Consider the following 6000-nt stretch of genomic DNA (forward strand, 5'->3'; position numbering starts at 1 on the left):
ACAGTTAATACGAAGTAAGTTACAGTACAACGATACACATAAACACTAATTATAATAATCAAAACAAATTCTTAAAGCTCTTATAAAATCCTCCATTCGGTCTTTCATATAGTTCTACGTAATAGCACTAAATCGGTAGACATGTCTAAATAACAGGCTTATAAACACTAAAAAACATAAATGTTTCGAAATTAGGACTAGATAATTATATGCACAAATAAATTAGTAGTCCAATAATACATACTTTCACTTATATCTAAGTATTATATCCAAAGATCAGTTCTCGCTAATTGTCGAAAATAAATTATTTTTCAACTTTTCTTTCTGTAAAGTATCATATTCTGAAACAAGTTCTACATTCACAGTAAACATTCCACCTTTTATCCATTAAACACAATGCAAAATATATCCATTCCACGTAATAAAAATGTATCGCAGTGAACTTGAAAAAACCGAGACACGCCAAATAAAAAATAAACCGAACTCTACGAAATCTGGCGCCAACTGAGGCATGATATGGATAGACGGAAAATACTCGTCACGTGACAAAAGGATAAATTCTTCTGAATAAACGCTAAAAGTTTTGAAAAATTCTTCCATGAAACCCGATGAATTTAATTAATACACAATAACTAAATCTCTTTAATAAAGACTAATAATTTACCATTATAATTATGCAAATTACATATAAAAAAGATCACTGCGCAAAATCTCCCGCGAACCATTGGATGACTCTAACGTCACGTGGAATTGAAACTTTCCTGCTAAACACTAAAAATTTTATATAATTATTTTATAAATTTAGTCAGATTTAAATAATATAAAATGTCTACATCTGTTTAATAAAGATTATTAATGCACTATCACGAATATGCAAATTAGATATGAAACAGATGGCTGCTGAAAATCTCCCGCAAAATAGATAAATATAGAACGATCACGTGACCAAAAGCTAACTCCAATAAATAAAGAAAAATATGTTTAAAATTTAATGTTTTCAGTAAAAATTAATAAATTTTAACAAATGCCATCGTTTAAAATTTAATGTTTTGTACAAATTAGCACGTCGGCACGCGCCTAGTGCCGATTAGGCACCAATCGATTTTTAATTAGTTCGTTTAAAAATCCTAATTGTGTGAGAAATCTGAAAAAATTATTACCTGTCTAATTTTTCTTCAATTTTACGATGCGCAATTCAGTTTTTGCTTAAAGNCGCAGTCATTTAAAGAAGCATTTAAAATATAAAGAAATTAATTAATGCATATATATATTAATATATATCTTTAATCTCAAAAGACACTGTGGCCATTTGGCTTTTTTCGGGTGTCACGAATATACGAAAACATAAACAATAGAGGAATAAAAAGCATCTAAAAATCAGCAAACAAAAAAAAATGAAATAAGAATACAAATGCAACAATAACTGAGAAAAAATTTTCACCGCACTTACGCAGAAAAGCATGCTGTAGTCAAAATTCGTTGTAGTGAAAATCTCTTCGAAAAATTTACTTCCCTTTCTTCCTACGTTTTTCCTCTTTTTTGGTGTATGTCGATTATCGTTAAATTTTTTTCGTTCTTTAAATTTTAAGTAGGCAGGAGAAAAGTCTTTGATCTGCAGAATTGTTAAATTTTTCAGTTAAAACGTTTTGACTTTAAAGATCTGGCTGAGAGGTTTTTTCTTATGTTTAAGTTGAATTTCTTCCTGTTAGTTATTTCTTGAAAATCTTTATATAACGACTTCAAGTATATTATCACTTGAAAGACTGGGGCTTATATATATCAATGGTTTAGAGCAGGAGGGCGAACCTATAACACGCGTACCCAAAGTGGCACGCAAGCAGAAATCATCTAGCACGTAATACCTGTATATCATATAATTTCGATTTACCATATGTCTTTTTCCATCATCCTTCTGCTTTATCGCTTAATTGTCTTTTTCAATTTGGTTTTTTACATTTATTTTATTTAAAACATGTTCGTTTAATTTGTTTAAATATCCTTGCGCGAAGTCTAAAACTTTAAAGCTAAACAAATAACCTCTTAACGGTGGAGAAAAAATCGCGGCGCTGTTACTTAGTTGTGGAGTAAAAGCGTGGGAAAATTTTTAAGAATTTTCCCACGCGTTTTTCTCGTTTCCTTTTCGGAAAAAAAAATTTTTACACTTACGTCTAGTAGACAAAAAAATCTATTTTATTGTCACATAATACTATTTTATTTGAATTTTTTTTCGCGGTAATTTTTGTTCAAAATTTTTTTTCAAATTTATATTAAATTGTCTTATGATTATCTATCCATTACGATTTTTTCAAAAGTTCTCAATTTATTTTCAATTTTATATAATTTTTTAAAGTTATATGCATTTAAGTCATGACGATTTTTTCCAACCTGCGAATCAAATTCAAGAAAACGTAAATGACAATTAACGGATTTCATCCACGCTTGTAGATGACGTAACGGCTGTTATGTTTACAACTACGGCGCCAGGCGGCCTTCCCCCCAGCCTGTAAAGTAGGTGAAGGTTGTCTCGTGTTCTACTTTCTGTAGACGTGACGTAATCATTGTAAATAAAAGAAAATTTCTGAATATCTTTTATTTTATTTTAAAATTTTTTGTTCAAATTTACACACAAATATTAAAGCGGTTTAAAATATTAGCATTTGATAAATATACTTAATTTACGTATAATAAATATAAATAAAATTTTAAGAAAAAACAAAACAATTAAAAAATTGAAATATTTTTTATATTCATCTTCAGATTTATTACATATGTTATATTAATTCACCGGTATTTAATTTTAAAACAATATTCATCATTGGCTTGCATCAATAACTACTGTAAAAGACACTTCCCTGAGAGGGTCTGATGCACTCTGGAAAAGTCGAGTCTACGTCACCAATCTAATGTGTCACCTACTTTAACAGTTAATACGAAGTAAGTTACAGTACAACGATACACATAAACACTAATTATAATAATCAAAACAAATTCTTAAAGCTCTTATAAAATCCTCCATTCGGTCTTTCATATAGTTCTACGTAATAGCACTAAATCGGTAGACATGTCTAAATAACAGGCTTATAAACACTAAAAAACATAAATGTTTCGAAATTAGGACTAGATAATTATATGCACAAATAAATTAGTAGTCCAATAATACATACTTTCACTTATATCTAAGTATTATATCCAAAGATCAGTTCTCGCTAATTGTCGAAAATAAATTATTTTTCAACTTTTCTTTCTGTAAAGTATCATATTCTGAAACAAGTTCTACATTCACAGTAAACATTCCACCTTTTATCCATTAAACACAATGCAAAATATATCCATTCCACGTAATAAAAATGTATCGCAGTGAACTTGAAAAAACCGAGACACGCCAAATAAAAAATAAACCGAACTCTACGAAATCTGGCGCCAACTGAGGCATGATATGGATAGACGGAAAATACTCGTCACGTGACAAAAGGATAAATTCTTCTGAATAAACGCTAAAAGTTTTGAAAAATTCTTCCATGAAACCCGATGAATTTAATTAATACACAATAACTAAATCTCTTTAATAAAGACTAATAATTTACCATTATAATTATGCAAATTACATATAAAAAAGATCACTGCGCAAAATCTCCCGCGAACCATTGGATGACTCTAACGTCACGTGGAATTGAAACTTTCCTGCTAAACACTAAAAATTTTATATAATTATTTTATAAATTTAGTCAGATTTAAATAATATAAAATGTCTACATCTGTTTAATAAAGATTATTAATGCACTATCACGAATATGCAAATTAGATATGAAACAGATGGCTGCTGAAAATCTCCCGCAAAATAGATAAATATAGAACGATCACGTGACCAAAAGCTAACTCCAATAAATAAAGAAAAATATGTTTAAAATTTAATGTTTTCAGTAAAAATTAATAAATTTTAACAAATGCCATCGTTTAAAATTTAATGTTTTGTACAAATTAGTAAATTGAAACAAGTTTCATCAAAGACAAGAGAATAATTTTCAGCTTACATAAAATGTACAATAAATGATTATTTCTTCGAAAGAAGTCGATATACACGAATAAATAATAATTATTTAATAATGCTTTTATTCATTTTAAGTCGATATTCTAAAAGTTAAGCTATTTGGATTTTATTCTCTAGTTTCCAAATATTTTACTGTAAAATTCAATTTATTCAACAGAAACAAAGATAAGATATTAAATATAAACAGCACAATACAATAATTTTTACGTTAATTTTAAAATTTTTACAAATTTTGAACTAATTTAGGTAACAGTTGGGCAAATAAATATTTACAAATACAGAAAAGCAACATTTAAAATTTTTGAGTAAATTATTAGAAATTTAAAAAGAATTATAGAATGTCCTTGATAGTCATATATGATCCTCTGTTTCTTCCGGCTTCTATTGATAATATAGACATGTTGTTTCCTTATACATTACCTTCAATTACAGCTACAAACTTTAACACATGGAGCATGTGACAAAATATTATTATATCGATTATTAATTTTTTATGAATACACCTGAGACCCATGACAATATATATTAACCTACTTTAAGTATTATTATTTTATTTAGAAGTAATTTTAATCGTAATTATTGCATCAAATTATGAAATGGAATAAAAGGGAGGGGAAGAAACCAGGCATGGGGAACAAATGTGTTTTTATCTAAATTATAATAAAATTTACTTATATTTATGTAAAATATCGACAGTTTTCTTCTGGAGAAATGTTTCTTGATAAAATAAATTATCTATATGAATAAAACTTTCGAGAATACATTAGTTACAATGATTGATGTTCCTTTATTACTCTTACTGTAGTATGTATTATATATTACACATAGTTTCCTAGATTATAGCATAATAATGTGTAAAAAACTGAAAATTCTGTTAATTTGTAAACGCAGTAATACTCTCACATAAAAAGCATACTGTATTGTCTGTATATTTAACGTCAGGTATTCGCGATTGAATTTTTCTAAATAAACCTGTCTAATCCATAATTTATTTGACAGAAAGAAGTTGTTTATGGCCCGTGTTTCATATATCAAATGTTTTTGTCATAATATTTCAAATATCGAAAAAATATATACATTTCTAATATCGACATATATGAATATTTTTACGTTTGAATATTATATTTCGATACTTTCATCTTCTTCCACTAAGAATACGTACGTTTATCCTAAAACATTAACTTTTTACCAACAAAAAACAGTCGAAATAGCAACCAAACAAAAATGACTACAAATTCTAAGCTCTGTTGGAGGGATGTCAGCTTATTCGTCCCTTCTTTGATATAATTCGTTTTTTTCTGTATTTACACTTAATTAACGTAAAAATTATTGTATTGTGCTGTTTATATTTAATATCTTATCTTTGTTTCTGTTGAATAAATTGAATTTTACAGTAAAATATTTGGAAACTAGAGAATAAAATCCAAATAGCTTAACTTTTAGAATATCGACTTAAAATGAATAAAAGCATTATTAAATAATTATTATTTATTCGTGTATATCGACTTCTTTCGAAGAAATAATCATTTATTGTACATTTTATGTAAGCTGAAAATTATTCTCTTGTCTTTGATGAAACTTGTTTCAATTTACTAATTTGTACAAAACATTAAATTTTAAACGATGGCATTTGTTAAAATTTATTAATTTTTACTGAAAACATTAAATTTTAAACATATTTTTCTTTATTTATTGGAGTTAGCTTTTGGTCACGTGATCGTTCTATATTTATCTATTTTGCGGGAGATTTTCAGCAGCCATCTGTTTCATATCTAATTTGCATATTCGTGATAGTGCATTAATAATCTTTATTAAACAGATGTAGACATTTTATATTATTTAAATCTGACTAAATTTATAAAATAATTATATAAAATTTTTAGTGTTTAGCAGGAAAGTTTCAATTCCACGTGACGTTAGAGTCATCCAATGGTTCGCGGGAGATTTTGCGC

This window comes from Centruroides sculpturatus, unplaced genomic scaffold (genome assembly GCF_000671375.1).
Source record: "Centruroides sculpturatus isolate CEXI.00-Female unplaced genomic scaffold, Cexi_2.0 scaffold1145, whole genome shotgun sequence".
In the NCBI taxonomy this organism is placed as follows: Eukaryota; Metazoa; Arthropoda; class Arachnida; order Scorpiones; family Buthidae; genus Centruroides; species Centruroides sculpturatus.